Source organism: Ochotona curzoniae, unplaced genomic scaffold (assembly GCF_017591425.1).
Source record: "Ochotona curzoniae isolate NIBS_2020 unplaced genomic scaffold, NIBS_Ocur_1.0 contig_4148, whole genome shotgun sequence".
Classification (NCBI taxonomy): domain Eukaryota; kingdom Metazoa; phylum Chordata; class Mammalia; order Lagomorpha; family Ochotonidae; genus Ochotona; species Ochotona curzoniae.
Window position 1 is genome coordinate 5,174,412 of NW_024466146.1, and position 18,412 is coordinate 5,192,823.

The following is an 18,412-nucleotide window of genomic DNA, read 5'->3' on the forward strand; positions in this document are numbered from 1 at the left end:
ATCTTTGAAAAAACCATACTTCCCCTACTTCTTGGTTCTGAATCCTGCAAGAATATGGGAAAAAAACACTTTCTACTGTTTTCCTCCTTTGATAATTTTACTTCTTTCATTAGAATTTTAAATTTCTGGAGCCAACGTGGTGGCTCAGCAAACTAATCCTCTAGCATTTGGTGCCAGCAACTTATATGGGTACCAGTTTGAGTCCAGATTGCTCCACTTCTGATCCAGTTCCATGTTTATTGCCTGGAAAAAACAGAGGATGGCCTAAGTCCTTGGGATCCTATACCTGGATGGTAGACCCAAAGGAAGCTTCTGACTTTCACATTTGGATCAGCCCAGCTATTTGCTAATGCAGACTCCAAAAGGCAATGGTGGTGACTCAGTGGCTGAATCATTGCCTCCATTTTGGGAAATCTGGATTCAGCTATTGAAATCCCATTTTGGCCTGGCCAAGTCCAAACTGCTGTGGGCATTTGAGGAATGATGGGAAACAACTCCCTCTCTGCTTGTCTCTTTCTCCCTGTTTAAATTAATTTACATATAATGTTGTCAAGCAGTAGTTGATGCTTCAGAAATCCCACCTTGGCTGAAAAGAGAATAAATGAGACAGAATGCATCTGAAGAAAGTGAGAACAGAGCTTATTTATTTAACACAGAAGCTTCCAAGAGAATCTTCCAAAAAGAAAAGCATTTCCTATGTGGCATCCATCCTCAAAAGACATCCCTGGTGGAAGGAGAGAGGCAGTTCCCCACCACAGCCACCCAAGTTGGCAATCACTTGTTTTGACAAGGTACACTCTTGGTGAAGTACCTGTGCCAATTCCTATGTTCACAAGCTACACATTTATTTCTGTTTTTCTCCCTCAATTTACAAGATTCAACAGGAAAGTTTAGGCTTTTTTTATTCCTTTCTAACATTTGGAATGTCTTCTTTGGGTTTATGGCTAAGTTGATCATAAGAAATTGATCTGCTTAGTTTATATACTGTCAGGATCTGTACAGGAGAGTAAGAGAGAAAGTCATCGACACCAAGAATGTAGGATCAGAGTGCAGAATGTATGTATCTATCTCACCTGTGCCTCACTCTCTGTGAGACAGACACTGTATCCATCCCTTTTTTACAGATGAAGAAACTCAGGCACTGAGAGACTAAGTGTCTTGTCTGACTACACTAGTAAGGGATGAACTAGGGTTTGAACCCATAGCTGGTCCAAGAACATTCTTGTGAGTACTACGCTGTGCTGTTTCCTGGGAACTGGAATGGAAGTGAAACAGAACAGAATCTCTCTCTCTCTCTCTCTCTCTCTCTCATTTTTCCCATCTCCCTCCACCTTTCATGTTTCCTGCTTCTCTGCTTCCCTGCCTGCCTCCCTGTCTGACACTATTGCAAACTCTTCTTTAGTGTGTTTCCCGTCTACTCCATCTTGGTGATTGCCTGGCTTGCTCCTGCTTTATGTTCTAGGCAGCTTCCCTTTACTCCTAGCTTTTGCTGCTCTCCACCTTCAGCTTGCAGGTGGCCCATCATTGCTCTTTGTACCTCCATTCTACACCATCTTACTACAGAGCCTCAGTAGACAGACTTCCTGTTGGGTCAGTTCTTTGGTGCTCTCCACCCTAACCCAATCATTTGTGCCTATGTGTTGAGTCACAGGGACAGGCTGCTGCTGAGAGGGCTGCCTCATACACACAACATCACCTTTCTTTTTCTCAGAAAAAGTATCTGCCGATCAATTCTGTCACAGATAAGCCTGCCAATCAAATCTGTGCCTTTTGCCTGAGCCAACAATGTCCCTGGTATAATAACTCTCATGCAAGTTGTGTATCACTGTGTGATGCTGGTAGCTGATTGTGAGTGAATAAATGGGAATCTTGTCTGGCTCCTCCAAGAGAAGACAAATGGGCCTGAGCTGCAAAGCATATCTGATTACAGGGCATCCCTGGCCTCAGGAGGAAGCAAGAGACAGAGAACCAAGCCACCACACATCGAAATACACATTGAAAGACACACATCTGTGACTTCCACAAACTGGAGTCCTCCACCTATGCTGGGATTAGAGATTAAAAAAAAGACCCTATTCTAGGCTGAGGAAACGCTCAGCATTGGTCTACAAAAAAAAAAATCTAGATTTCTCTGGGAGATGACGGTAAGCTGCAAGGAGCCTAGGCTCACAGAGCCAAACTAGGGCACATGAAATCTCTTTATCAGGTTTCTGAAGTCACCGCTCCATGAACCAGGCTTCTGCAATACATATCGGCACTGACTGGCTCACCTGAATATAAAAAGGTATTTTAAAAGTCTACAGAAAGATCTCTTCTTATTTGACCTGATTCTGTTCCAAGAAAGTACTTAAATGACACATTCTTGCTTCCACATAATCACTTAACAGATTTGAGCAGATTTGTTACAATGCTGGACAGGTGTTACGTCTGTTTATCCCAGCCTTCCACACCTTGCAAGATCACTTTGCTTTCTTTCGAAACATTTTGTTCCCATCTTTGATATACTGAATTGATTGAAAACAGGCTGTCCATATACTTCAAGAGAACAAAACACTTTTTTGCATTAAAAATAGAATTGCACCAGGCACAAGACAGACATTTAAACAAAGGATATTCCAAATTGTTTGTATAGCTGATCCCTCTCCAACACCATCTGAAACACCTAACAAGCTGTCCTTACCACTAAAATTGGAATCTGTGGAACTAGCATAAGGCATTAACTATTAACCCTGTCAACTTTCTTTTCCTAAAAAAAATAACCTTCATTGTTTATGCCATTGTAGTAAAGGATTCCCCTCCTGCATGCAGCAAGTCCAGAATGAAAGTGGGTTGTTGCCATGGCAACAAAATACAAGGCAGAGAACTCCTGAGAAGGGGGAGTCTCTATACCTAAGGCCACAGTAGTAAGAAAGCCTCAGGCCCCAGAATGGCGGTACAAAGAGAAGCAACCTTGCCCTGACTTCACAGTGCCAGATGGCTTGCTGTTGACATAGGGTTCTCCAACCCCCAGCAAATTATTTGCATAATTATGAATCATTCATTCAGAAACTATTTCACTTAAGTGTAAACTGACATACTTATTAAGCAGTCTTTTTCTCTTTGAATAACCTGGTATAAGAATCTTTCTCCAAACACCTGGCATGTTAGTACCTTGCACCTGAACTGCTTGGTGGATCCCTGCTTAAATGCAGAGGTAGCAAAACAGACATGTTCTCAAAGGCTCACTGCTTAGTGGGCTGGCAAGCATATTTAAAGAATACATAGTGTTACACATCATCTTAAATACATCCTTCTGCAGGACATCATGGGAGTGAGAATACAAATGAGGAGAGAATAGCACCCTTGGGGAAATACACAAGAAGGAGAGAAAGGACACAGGTTGTGTGTCCATTTATATCCCAAAGCTCCAATTCAAGGAACTAGGGGTGCTCCTCTGTCTGTATCTACTGGCTTTGGGATGATCCTGATAGAGAAGGCAATGTAAGTAAGGTCCCACACACAAGGAAAGTCTGATATACATAGTAAACACACATGCAGTCGGTAGGTGTTGAGCAAGACACAGCCACAAAGCTGTCCACAGTGGGACCAGTACACAGAACTCCCTCTGCCTGAGCAGGTGGGACAGTGGAGGCAACAACATGGCAGAGCTTGCTTTCCTGGGTAGATTCCCAGCAGCAGTGAGGAGAAATGCTTCCTGGATAAAATTAGAGTCTGAGGATCCATTCCAAGGCTGAGTCTGAGTCCCAGTGGAGCAAGAGGGCTGGAAGGGCAAAGACAGATTCCAGAAACATCTGGTGAGTAGTCACATAGCTTCTCATGATGACTCACCTCTCCAAATCCCTCAGACCCAAATCTCCTTCCTCCTCTTGTGACCCATTTCAACACTAAGAAAATCCTGAAGAAGCTAGGGTAAGATTTGCAGCCACAATCACTCAGTCAATAGAATACAACTTACATTTTTCCAGCCACTTACAGTGTTCAGAATGCCTTAAAGCGTTTTTGACCGCGTTGATGGACAGGCAAAAATATTTATTTCTTGAATTCAGTCTAGGACACTGATTCCTGTCATTAGTGGTCATGAAGGTCAGCAAGAGAATGGAGATTTTCAGAAAGATTCTGAGCAATATATCAATGCCAACTCAGAGTGGCAGGCAAAACAAAATGGATAAGGCTTCATGTTGAGATAAGATCATTTCTCCCTGGCTCTTCTGGTTTCACAGTGCATGTTAATTTCTAGAGCATTCCTATAAAGGAGAAAAGTGGCAAAGGAGCTTGGCTCCATTTCAGTGTGGGGGATGGGGAGCAGCAGGGACATGAATGCATGGCGAGATGAGCTGACTTACCAGAGGCCAGGCTAGATGGAGGCATGCCTAAGGGCAGAGCTTGGGCAGCCTGGCTGCTCCCAGCTTTCTCATGTAAGCCTATCCTGATGGAATTATTGAACTTTACACAGCTTGTCCAGATATCATCTAAAAAGAGGAAGCAAAGACTTGGGTAATTTTCCAGATAATTTCCTTAAAGGAAAAAAAAAAGCAACCTCTTTTTCCTCCAAATTGTTTATAATTGATGCAATACAGGAAGTCTCACTGCTTTTTAATGAGTTCTCAAACTCAAATTCTGCTATTTAATTTTTTTTTGAAATCTGCATTTGCCTGAAATATCTCAGTAATTCAAGTGGAAAAGAAGGTTTTGCCTAAATTATGAAAATGACCTCAATTTACTTCTTTGCTTAGCAGAGGGAGAAGTGGGCAGTGCTAGGGACTGGGTTGCAGGAATCACCCTCTCCCCTACAGGCTGGGGCATGCAGATTCCTTTTGATGATAGGACAGGAGTGGAGGGAAACCCTGGGCTCCAACTCAACATTGCCATCCTCCCTGCTTCCAAGTCTAAGTGTCTGAGTGTTCCTCCTTTGTGCATTTGACCTGCCAGGACTGTAACAGACACCACTGGCTTTCTTTCACTTGCACAGAGGTGAAAATGTAGACTGTATCCTGACGACTCATTTCAGTTCTTGGTAAAGGGTCAGTTTTGGACTCAAGTTTATTTTTGTATGTATTTATATAACCAGCAATTGTGCTGGCAGCGATGAAACAAGGAGAGGACTGCATTGGCTGCTGTGCTGGCAGAGCACATGTCCCAGTTCTTTGTTTGACTCTAGTCCCTGTTATCTGCCACGCTGCTTTTGTCTTTCCCTTGTTCAAGCCACTCTCCCCTTCGCTCCTTTCTTCTCGTCTCTCCAGAGATAGGGTCACACGCCCCTGGATGCTCTCAGTTCCGAGAAAACCTAGGATTACAATGAGGTCCACATGCAGCAGCTCTGCTGAAAAGACAGAGCCCTATCCCGGAGCTATTTTGGAGTCTGTCTGTAGCAGGGTGCCTCTGGGTTTGCCTCTTCATGGGGGCTCACAGACAAAAGCTGCTGATCTGGACAACACACAGAGGCAGCTCCTTGGGGCAGACATGTGATAAATCCTGGCTTCCCAGCAGTCAGAAGAGCCAAGAGCAGAAGACACTGGCCAGGCCACCTTGGTATCCAGCCAGAGTGCAAGGGGTGTGCTGCACACTCACAGCCCCACACTACTTGGCTCCTTACAGCAGACACCCCAGGTTGCATCTCCCAAAATGAAGACAACTTTCACAGCTAAAATCACTGCATTCATACCCCCTCAAAACTAGACATGCTTTCCCAAAATGTAAGAGCAGTCAGCAGACTCCATCCACCCAAACCATTGTCTCTAAGCGGTTAATTCAAGAGGAAAGAAAAGAAGGGAGGAGACACAGGGTGGGGGAAGGCAGGCAGAGGCGCTGGAGTCTTTGTTTCCCTCCCATCTGGCTGGAAGCCAGAGGCAAAGATCGAAGAGACCTATCCTTTGTGCACTGATCTGACCGGCATCCGGTGCTACCACTCGGCAAAATCAAAGTGAAATGCATTCACACGTTCATGGCCACTGCTAGGAGGTTACTCAGAAAGCCAGCTCTGCCCATACTGAGTGGCTGCCAAGATTGCCGGGCAGCATTTTTGCTTTCAGGGTCATGGCAAAATGAAGAGAGTTCCACTTTCTCCACCAGGGTCTGTCACTGTGTTCTCCTAGTCCTCCAAGCGCACGTGCTCTGTGGCTTTAAGGAGAAAGAGCTATCTTTCTAGTCTCTCTATCAAGTCTGGTTAGGTTTTAGCATGTAACGTTCCTGGCCATAAATAATTCAAAAGGCATGAAGATTTTCTTCATTCTCCATCTACCCTGCACACAACAACCACACCCCCCCCCCCCCACACACACACCCCTATCCCTGCTTTCTGGCGTATAACAAATGTTAATTTAATCAACTGGCAGTTGATTGTCCTAGTTGCTGACTCATGCCAGACCTGGTCCCTACGGACTAGCAGGGCTGTGCTGTCTCCTTCGGAAGTGGACGATGAAGAAGTGCGGTCCTGAGCTGACCATCCCCTTTCTTCTGGTATCTATTGTTTCCTTCTTTGTCTGCCCCCTCCCCTGGAAAAAATCCTTTACAAATGCATTTCCTAATGCACACGCCTGCAGCTCACGTGGCAGCCACACCACCTGTAAGGATCCAAACTGTGCAAGTGGTACAGCCTCCCAGGTGCTCCTACCCACATACAACACACGAAAATGTCCCCCATGCTTCTAAACGTTGTTCTCTAGATGCAGTCACTGCACGTGTCTGGAGGAAGAGAAGAGGGGGATCCGCGAAGAGAGGCAGGAAGGAGAGTGAGGCAGAGTCAGCCCTTGTTATTCACGCCATAAAAGTACGCATGTCAGGGAGACAGCACGTGTGCTGGAAAATCCAGCAGCTCCAGGATGGAAGTTGATTAAAAAGTGTGAGTAGCCTTTATTCAGCAAACCAGGAGACTTCTGGACCTTGGGCATCTATGAAAGAATTTTGTAGAAAACAAGTCAGGAGCAGCAGGATGGGACATTTAAAACAGATCTTCCAAAATGAAAGGACCAAGAGATAAGATAGTACCCACAGGAAGTCGAACTTAACCCTGTGGTATATTTCCTTTTCCTCCTGCTCTTTCTTCTGAGCTTTAAATACGTGTGTTATGAAGCAGCAGTCTCCAACTCTACCCCAGAGGGAATCTTTCAAGCTCCTCCCCGCGAGATCATCTGAAGGCTTGCTCAACACTAGGAAACAGAAGGTGGGGTGCCCTCTTGTCTCCAAATGCCTGTGAAAGCACTTAGCAGCATTCCCGGTCCCAGTCCACCCATCATTTTGTTTGCTTTCTCCTCCAAACCACCTTGGAAAGTACACAGAGCTGGGAGCATTAGTCCCATTCTGACAGAGGCGGAGATCTATAAGAAGGCAGACGGGCAGGGCTGACAGCATGTCCATCAGAGGCTCTGCTCCAGGCCAGGGGGCAAGCACATAGTAGGTTGAACAGCTTAGATACCAGGCTTATCATCTAAGAAGCAAATAGAACAGCAAAACCTGAAAACTTTTTTGAGAGAATTGATATCCCTGGTCACCATACACTCCACCCCCTGCCCCAACACTCTGTGCCAACTGTCCCTACTATTCAGGTGGATCAAAGAATCCCTGAGCTGTTCGATCTGTAATTGCATCTTTCCTGTCCCTTTGCCACTCTGGACAGTAAGTTCCTCTGGCCAGGCACTCAATCTGGAAAGCTTTGGTGTATCCCATAATGCTAAGAAAGAAGACTGGAGCAGAGGAAATCTCAGTTTTCTGCTTGCTTGTTAAAACACTTTAAGACTTTTAGAGTGAAAAACGCTGCTACAGTCACCATTCTTTTCAAATCTCTGCCTGCTCTGGTCATTCCCCCAGAATGATAGCTATGTCTACATTCCTTTGTGTGTGCACATGTGTGTCTTTAACTGCATTGCTCAATGTCCCTCTTTTGGGAGTTTCTTCCTAGAGGTTCCCTGCTGACAAACAGGATATATTCAGCAGTGAGAGCTCTCTTCCCTAAGAACTAAGAGAATACACAACCCACTTCCTTCAGGAAGCCCCAGGAAGGAGAACAAACCAGAAGTCCTTCTGTCTCACAGCATCCTCAGTCATGGCACAAGCATTCTGCACGTCTTCCTTCTGATTTATAGCCCTACAACTGGGGTCACTGGGGAGCTGAGAAACTTAGCCCTGCTGGAGTGGGGGTTGCGGGGAGCTCTAGTGCCTGGCACACAGCAGCCTAACGGCACATGTTTCACTGCCAAGAATGGAAGGCGTGGTTCACTTTGTCCTTATTTGACCAGAAGGCTAGGCATGGAATGCTGCCACTGTGCCTGGGCTGGAAACGCACAAGGAGGTCATTAAAAAAGCACATAGCCAGGAATGGCTTCTAGGCTAACGGTTTGCACGGTAACTCCATACAGAAGTCATGGGGCAGAAATAAGCCTAAGAGAGGGTAGGGAGCACAGGCTCTTTAAGGCTGTAAGATGCTACTTTCCCCAGAAATACTCAGCCCAGTCTCCAGGGACAGACTGTGCACCCTCCCCCACAGACTCTGCCACCTGCCAGAGCCATTTGCAAAGCAGCTTGTAAGAACAGCTAAGTGAATGAGCCACTTGTCCGGCCTCCATGCAGGAGGCCAAGAAGGACTTTGTGCATTGAGGAGAGGAACGATAAAATGACATGAAATAGTTTATCTATTTTGAACATTCACAATATGAACCAAGGTTATACACAAAGCTGAGAAACCAACACATAAGGCTAGCATTGGCCTAAGGGTTAGGTCCAGTGGAAAGATGGAAAAAGAATAGCTATTTCATGCCAGAAATCCTAAGGTGTTCCATGACTAGTGGACTATCATTCCCAGAAACAGCTTCATGAGTCGTTTTCTCCACTGGGGACAATGAAAGGGGGAGCCGCCTGCACCTGCTATCTGCCACCCCTAGGGGGTCTGAAATAAGTGCAACCATCCCCTTGCTATTCCCGAGGCACTGGTTCTAGGACACAGCAGATGCTCAAATCCAGACACTCAAGTCCCTTATATAAAATGGCATGTAACCTATACATTTTCCGTATGCTGTAAATCATTTTGAGATTGCCTATAACGCCTAACACCATGTGGTACTTGTGCTAACAGCATATATGCTATGTAAATAGGTGTTGCAGGATATTACTTAGGGGAAAATAATAAAAAAAAATACAGTGTATATATGTTTGAAACAGAAGACATTTTTCCATTTTTTAATTTTTGCAATTCTAAAAACATTTTGCCACATCCACTTCAATAGATGTCAAACATGTATTTATATACAATATATATGCACAAATTACTTTTTCTTGAAATCAGAGGGATTAATGACAATGAAATCAGAGGGATTCATAATAATGAGCATAACATGGGAAAGTATATTATTGGGGCCAGTGCTGTGGCTTTGCACGTTAAGTTGCTGCCTGTGACAATGGCATCCAATACGGACACTGGCTCATGTCCTGGTTGCGCCACTTATAATCTAGCATGCTGCTAACTCACCAGGAAAAGCAGAAGAAGTTGGTTCAAATGCTTGAGGTCCTGTTGCCCAAGTGGCAACCCCGGATGCTGGTCCAGGCTGTTACCTTCAGCCTGACTCAGCTTCAGTCATTGTGGCCATTTATGGAATGAACCAGCAGATGGAAGTATTTTTTTTTCTCTCTCTCTCCATCTCTCTCTCCCCTCCCTCTGTCCCTGTAACTCTCTCAAATGCATAAATAAATTATTTTTAAAAGTGTTATGACCTTTTTAAAAAGTGGTATGACCTTGTGAAGCTATATTTATAACTGAATATCCAACAATATGACATCCACACTATTTTTATACTTTTTCTATATATTAACTTCCATAAAAAGAAGAAATGTGATTTTTTTTCTGCATCTGATTTATTTCACTTAGCATAATTGCGTTACATCCATTTTGTTACAAATGAGCAAATACATTCTTTCTTTATTCAGCCCCTTTCTTACGGACTAGAAAGGGGAGGAAGATGGTTTAAGTCCTTGGGACCCTGCACCCACATTGGATACCTGGAGGAAACTCCTGGCTCCTGGCTTCAGATCAGCTCAGCTCTGGCCCTTGCGGCCATTGAGAGAGTGAATCAGTGGGTAGAAGACCTCTTGCTCTGTCTTTCCTTCTCTCTATAAATCTGCCTTTCAAGTGAAAATAAATGCGTCTTTAAAAAAGAAATAAGACCAAATTACATTTTTTAAAAAAAAACGTTGTCTTTATTTGAAAGGTAGATATAAGTAGGAAGGAGAAAGAGAGAGATCTTTTTTTCTCTAAATCCCTAAATGGCTGCAATGGTCAGAGCTGTACCAGACCCAAACTGTCCTCCCAGTCTCCCACATGGATGCAGGGGCCCAAGCACTTGGGCCATCTTCTGCCGCTTTTCCAGACACATTAGCGGTAAGTTGAATCAACAGCAGAACAGGAAGTGTCAAATAGGTATCCATAAAGAGTACTGGCATCTCAGACAGAAGCTTAACGTGCTATACCACACAGCGGACCCATTATTTCATTCCTTTTATGGATGAACAATACTCCAGAGTATATATATACATACAATTTACTTTCTTTGTCCAATCATCAGTTGATGGCTATCTAGGCAAATGGCATATCTTTGCTATCGTGAATTGAGCTTCTATATACCTAGGAGTGAAGGCATCTCTTTTATACACTGATTTCACCTTTTTTTTTTTTTGACTATACACCCAGGACTGGGAGAGCTGGGTCATACGGCAGACGAAAGAGTGCTCAAGATATCTAGCCACTAGGTAAATGCAAATAAAAACCATCATGAGGTACCACCTCACTCCAGTCAGAGATGCTATTATCCAAAAATTTAACAATCACAAATGCTGGTAAGATTGTGGGAGGAAAGAAACCCTAATATGCTGCTGCTGGTAATGTTGGGGAAAGAGCATGGAGATGCCTCGGAAAACTAAAAACTGTTCCTGAATGTTCTTGATCAGCAATTTATTGAATCTTCTTGAAGATGCAAAGGGCTGACTGCCTAAGCTGAATGAAAGCAGGTTCCTTTGTCTACACATGCATTGTGCTGCTCGGCTTTGCCTATATGTCAGACTGTACCATGTCCATTGCCCTCTATCTACACAGCAGATGGCGTGGCACCCCAAAAAGCAGAAGCACTGGGGTTCGACTTCTCCTGCAGGCCTCTCTCCTTAGTGTGTGGGTGGGCGTCTGCCTCAGTTCTTTTCTCCTGTCTTCCCTCGACATATGTCATATCCTGATTTCTACTTTCAAGGCCACCAGTCATAGTGGACACAGGCCACTCACACAACCTCCCTTCGTCTAGATTATCTCTTTCAAGGCCAAAGCAGCCACTTGTTGAGATGGTGGCAAGTAGTCCTCCAACACACAGATTTGGGGAGGACACAATTCAGGCCATAACAACACTGTGGAGGTGTTTTTCTTTCTGCGGGTTTAGTCTCTCTGTCTGTGTCATAAAGTTGGTGAACAAAGAGCCAGCTGAGACACAAGGAGACATAGGTTCAATTTCCACTGTGTTTGCCTACCACTGGTCCCACAATCTCTGGCTGAATAAGCCTGCAACACCACAGGTAGCAGTAACAGCAAAGAATGTGATTTTCTGTAAGTACTAATTTCTCAGTCAATTATTCCACTGAAGAAGGAGAAAGAGAGGGCGCAAAAATAATTGTCAATGGCCTGCCCCTGGTTCATGTCACCAGATTGCCCTATTTTAGTTGCCTGACCCTTCTGCCTTGCTCCACCTTTATCAGCACCACATCTGAAAGTCTATTTTGGTAACAGAATGGAGCTTTAAACATAAACCCAAATGGCAGGAACAGCTCCACATGGCAGGTTCATACCTGGCTCTCTCCAGTTGTAGCTTTTCTCCACCAGGGTAACACTGATCCCATAGACAGCCTTGCCACTATCGCCCCAGATGAAAGTCACTTCAAGGAGGGGCAGGGTCATTTCCTAATTCCCAAAGTATCTGGCTGTCCCACTGGAAACTTACCCTGCCCAGGAAAGTCCCTGACCTCTGTCCAGCCCCACACAACCCTACTGAAGGACAGAAAGATAGTAAACTCTGAGGAGGTGAATTTTGGCTTCATAACTTACAGGAAAGTTAAATGGGTAAAAGTCAAAAGAGAGTTTTTACAATACATTTAATGCTTTAAAAATTCCCATTTTCCAGGCTGTGGTCCACTGCCTAGATTTCCTGGTACCTAAACAAGTGTTACCGTTCTGGGAGAAATAATGCCAACAGCTGGCAGGCATTCTTGTTAATGCTAAGTGTGTGTTAACTACACAAGTGTGCCAGCATGGGTACCTTTTTTTTTAAAAAAAGCTATGTGGGTAGGGCCAGTGGGCCCTGCTAAAAGACAACCATAAGGCCTGCACTGGGTGGATGGGGCAAGGGCAGGGGGAGGGGAGCTATGATGTGCCCTGGGAGAGAAGGGCTGGGGGATGTGTGGGAGTGGGGGACACCAAGAGAGTACTTTATAGGTGTGGAATGACTTCTGGGAGCTTCCACGGATCAAGCCACTACACTCAAAAGTGAACAAGGGATTGAGGGTGGGTGACTTAGTGAGGGGATATCAGAGGGCATGTCTAGATTAGATCAATATACCCACCCATGTGGGAGTCCTGGGCTGGGCTAGCTGGCATCACCCCCCCATCTACCAGGGCACATAAAAGCTAAAGCTGGGAGTCCTGCCTGGCAGGGCTAGGCCACAGTATCCATCAGTGAGTACTGGGGCCAGGAATGGGCTGTGCAATGCTGGGCTATGACACCAACAGACACATGAGAAAATCAAGATTCTATAGGGGATATATGGGTTTATCCCTTTGAGTCCATTATACTTGCCTGTTTGCATGAGAACTGGGTATTTGCATGGGTTCATCTAGGCATAACTACAGAACTAACCAACACTTGTGAAAATTGGGGTTAGGAGCAGGCTGGGCTGGCCCAGGCTGCAGCTCCTGTGGGTGTACCCAAGAATAGGGTCTGGGGGTAGGCCAGGCCACAGTACTCCCCAGCACATGCAAAGGCCAGGACTGGGGGCAGACTGTGCTGGGCAGGGGCCTAGCACCCACTGGCACACATGAGATCCAGGTCTGGGAGGGGGCCTGCTAAGGAAACTTGGGAAACTCTCCTGACAGACCGCAGCTCCCACTGATGAGCATGAAACCTAGGGCTGGGAATGGGCCAGACCAGCCTGGGTTATAGCATCACCAGCATGCTCAAGAGCCAGCCAGGGAGCAGTCCTGGAAGAGGAAATAAGGAGACGACCATGCTAGGCTGTGCTTCCCACTTGGAGGAAGACCAGGCTAAACATGGATGCAGCACAACTAGACATACACATAGAGTAATTCTGGGAGTGGGCCAGCCTGAACAAGCCCTAGCACCTACTGGTACTTAAATGAGCCAGAGTGGGTGCCAGATAGGCTGGGCCAGCTTGTGGTACCTTCCAGTCCACATGAGAGCCAGGATTTAGGCTTGGGACAACACAGGTCAAGCTGAACTATAACACCTATGGCATATATGTGTGCTGGGTCTGGGGGTGGGCTAGGCTAGACCAGTCTACAGCATCCATTGGCAGGTGTGAGAGCAAGGGTTGGGTACAGAGTGAGCCAGATTGTGCCACAAAATCTGCCAGTTCACATGTGAGCTGGGATTCAGGGCAGGCTAGGCAGAGTCAGGGTGCAGCACCTGTCAGTGAATGCTGAATTGAGGTTGGCCATGCCAGACTGGCTGCAACACGTACCAGCATGTACAAAACCCAGAGCTGGGGGCAAGCCTGGCAGGGGAACTTAAGGAACTGCCCTAGTAGGCCACTGCTCCCATGGGTGAGCATGACAGCTAGGATTAGGGGCAGACCAGACTGTGCAGGGCTGCAACACCAGTAGGCTTTCATGAAGTGGTTTTGGAGGAGGACCGGGCTAGGCTAGGCTACCACATCCACTGGCACATACAAGAGCCGAAGAAGTCAGGTCAGCTAGGTTTTGCTGCAGCATCTGCTGGCAAGTGCCAGGACTGGGTGAAAGTCATGTCAGGATAGACTGCAGCACTTCCTGGCAAACACAAGAACCGGGGTTGGGAATGGGCCTAGTTAGGGAACCGTGGACATTTCTCTGCTGGACTCAGCACCTGCTGATGAACATGAGAGCCAGGGCTGGAGGCCACCCAGGCTGGACAAGGCAACAACACCTGTCAGCATACATGTGTGCTGGGTCTGGGGGTGGGCCAGACTAGCTAAGCTGCAGCATCCAGAGTGTGTATGAGAACCGGATGAGAGGTGGGACAGGCTGGACTGGACTGCCACACATGCTAGCACATGCAGGAACCAGGGCTAAGGGCAAGCCTGTTGTGGGTTCTTGGGATCAACCCAATTAGGCTGCAGATCCCACAGGGTTTGTGGCAGGCTGGATTGGGCAAGGTCATAGCACCTGTCAGTTTGCATGGGAGATGGGGATGGGAATGGAACGGACCAGGTAACTGTATTCACAGGCATGTACATAGGCTGATGTGAGTGACAGAGTGAACCAAACTTCACACTGACTGGAACACATGAGATTCAGGTCTTGGGTGACCCCAGTTGAGGTGTCCTAGGGAACTACCTAACTCTTGTCACAGGGAAAATAATAGGATATGTGGGCCAACCTGTAGTCCATATGTCAAGACTGGGTCTCCTCTGTTGCTGATGCCTGTATAGTGGACAACATATCCAGATGCACATGGGGAATAGGACAGCCAGCTCATCTAGGCCAGCAAAGTACATCGAGTGCCTCATCAGAGAATAGAAAGCAGAACAAGTTGCACAATTCTTCTGGCCAAAATTTATAGCAAGTGTCTGGGTGTGTGGATGTATCAAAGTGGACTTTGTCAACCAATAGACCTTGGATTTTCTCAACCCTGGAGTAATGAAATCAACAATATCTCAGAACTATGAAAACCACTCTAGTAACACCCTCACCCTGGGGTCTCTAAGATGACATCTAATGATCACCCCCCATTCTGGGGTGCTAATACAGTTTGGCAGCATCCCCAATCCCCATTCCACATACAGAAAAAAAGAAAAAAATGGAAACATTTGTCTTACCCTCCTTCCTCCTTACCTTATTCCACCCTCCCCTAATCAGTGGCCCACATGAGCACACATCCTTCTCAACTATGTAAACAATGTTAAAAAAAAATAAATACTAAAAATAAAAAATATTTACTTTAAGAATCAAATAAATAAATAAACCTCCCATTAAAGCGTCTGGGCCTACATGATTTGTGTGTGTTTTAGTTTTTGAAAGATTCCACTGAACCCAGCATGTAGAAGATATGATGAATTTGACATCTTAATCCAAATGCCTGTATAAATTCTAACAGTGCACATTGGCTAGGCTGTTAGAGCACCTTAATATAAATTAAGTCAGAGGCAGATATCACTGCTGATATATATTCAAACAGACAAGGAAAATTAATTGGAAAAATGAGATGGGAAACTATCTCCCATTCATCTTCTTCCTAGCTCATAATTCAACCCTATGTTTCTAAAGATTTAAAAATATTAGAAGGAAGTCTTAATTGATCAAGACTTGGAGCCAAAGAGTCTAACCTCAATAAGTTAATACTATTTGTTGATTCACAGAGCATAGAACACAGCTTTAGACTGAGAAATAGATACGCCAATCTCCATCATCCAGGATCACATAAATAGAATGAGGAGACACAGACACAACGGAAATTAATGACAGAAAGCAAGAAAAGCTGCTCAGTTCCAACTGGGCAGGACGGACACTGTGCTATTGGGTTTCAGAGCAGGAGTGATCACCACAGTGAAGGGGTCTCAGAGGAGGTGATATTTGAGCTTGAACTGGGAACTTGGACCAGTCCTGCAAGCAGTGAGAGTTCTCCACAAGCTTTGGAGTGGGAGAATGATGTGACACAGAAACTGGCATTGGAGGAGAGTACTCTGGCACAGGACACAAAATGCACTGGAATAGGTAGGAAACAAGCCTGGGAGATAAGCTTGCAGACCCCAGCTGTGACCATGGCTTTGGCCCAGGCATGAAGCAATTTGAACCCGAGTTGAAATCTGTCTGAGATGGAAAGTATAAGTGACACTGCTGAGAAGAAGAATAAGCAAAGTGTGGAGTTGAGATGCCTGTGAACGACAGATGCCCAGGACCTGGCTCTGATTACTGACCGCTGGCACTGACCAGCTCTCTGAGCACAGCAGTTGCTCAAAGGGTTGCTCCCACATCTGACTGAGCAGCCCTTCCCTCCCCACTCTTGGATAGAGCAAAGTTTCCCAGAATTCTAGGCTCTCGGCGGAAGTCCCAGACCAGCCCAAGAATGTAGCTCTGCCTTCTGAACAATGAACAGGAACATTTGAAGCAGGGGATTTAATTACGAAAGACCACTTGACAAACAAGTCCTACGGCACCCCCTGACTTCTCTAATTCCTTTGGCATCAGTCCCAAACTGGAATTCCATCTTGACGTGTGCTAACAGGCATCCATCATTTGTCTACAATTTAACTTGGACCATTCAGTTTAGATCACAGATTTTTGCCTCTTTCAGATTTTTGCAGTGATTTTATTTTTCTGGTCCCCGGTCCCATTAAGCATCTACTGTATCCTTTCCCCCTTTTCCCTAACAGCCCTTATTAGCTCTCCCATGTCAACCCAGAGGTCACACGCCTAAGTTGAGCTAACCATGCCATTCTACTTCCCTGTCCTTGAAAGCATATACTTCTGATTCAAATATCCCTCAAAGGTAGATGCTCATAAACATTTCATTCATATGCAATAAGTTCCCTCTACTGTATTATTCTGTTTGTACTTGCAAAGTCCCTGATGCAGATTTTCTGTTTCATTGTGCTGTTGTGGAAAGAATTCTCAGAAATGAAGCACAACACAGTCATTCTAGGTGCCATTCTGGGAACCTGGAAACCTCAGGCAAAACTCCACCTCACTCTGGGCTTGTGGTTCTTCCTCAGTTACACAAGAAGGAGCTCAAGCCAATGCTAATGATCCTTCTAGCTTTGACATATCAATCTACAAGGCTCACTGCACTGCTAAAGCTCTAGCAAACTTGACTTGTGGCTCTAGCTTGATCAGATACCACACCATGGCCCATGAACACCACATAGTGGACTAGGAAAGTCACTTCCAGATTGAGGAAGTAAATGTGGGCCCAGGCTTGTGAACATGCATTGATATGAATTGATTTTCCCTGTATTATTACACTAATATAACCCTTCATAAGCAGTCATAAGTCCATCATTATGCTAATTAAGTGTATCCTGACATTGTAGGTATGGACAATGGCATGGCAGAGTCCAGCATCATATTGTCAAGATATATTTAACACTTTCATTGGGAGTTCATCTTTGATTTGGAAGTAGAGATGCATACTGCACTATATCTTCACATCTGGATATGATAATCGCTATTACACAGTTGCTAATCATCCCCTTAAATAAAAAGGCACAAAACAAAATCAACACAGGAAGAAAAATAGAAAATGTACAGCAACATGAATTTAAATAACATGCTGCCAAATGACCAATGTGTCGCTGAAGAAAAGAAAAAGAAAATCAAAAGCCTTCTTGAAGCAAATGATGCTACTGTACATAAATATTCTTTTAAAAAGATTGATTTATTTTTATTGGAAAGACAGATATACAGAGAGGAGGAGAAACAAACAGGTAGATCTTCCATCCAATGATTCACTCCCCAAGCGGCTGCCATGACCAGAGATGTACCAATCCAAAGTCAGGAGCCAAGAGCTTCTTCCAGGTCTCCTGTGTGAGTGAGGGTTCCAAGGCTTTGGGCCATCCTCAACTGCTTTCCCAGGCCACAAACAGGGAGCTGGATGGGAAGCAGGGCTGCTGGGATTAGAGCCGGTGCCCATATGGGATCCCAGTGCATGCAAGGTGAGGGCTTTAGCCACTAGGCCATCGCACTGGACCCCTGTGCATAAATATTCTGAAGGAGTTAGTGGCATAGAGGTGACAGCTGGTCATGCTGAGGGGAATAAGAGAAAAAGAAACCTTACAGACTTAAGCTTTGTGAACCACGTTCTGCGAGGAAAACAAAAGGGAAAGGCCATTACATAGCAAAGAAAGAAACAGAAAGGGGAACAAAGTTTTCCTGAATTGCTGCTCAAGCAAGGCTCTTAATTTATACAAACACTTGGAAAAGCATAAGGGACAGTACTCAGAAAGAAAGGGAAAGCATCATCTAGGAGAGATGCCTGTGAGTTTGTGTTCTTGGCCTTATGTAACACAGCAATCTACCTACTGTCCAAAGAATATTCGAAAGAGGGATCATGACATCACTCTGCGAACAGGCCAGCAGCATCCAGATCATGGTGCACCCCGAGACTGAAGATCTCACTTTTCCTGTTAGAGAGGGCAGCAGATCCATTTATACCTAAATCCAGAAAATGCCCGCTTCAAGCTCACC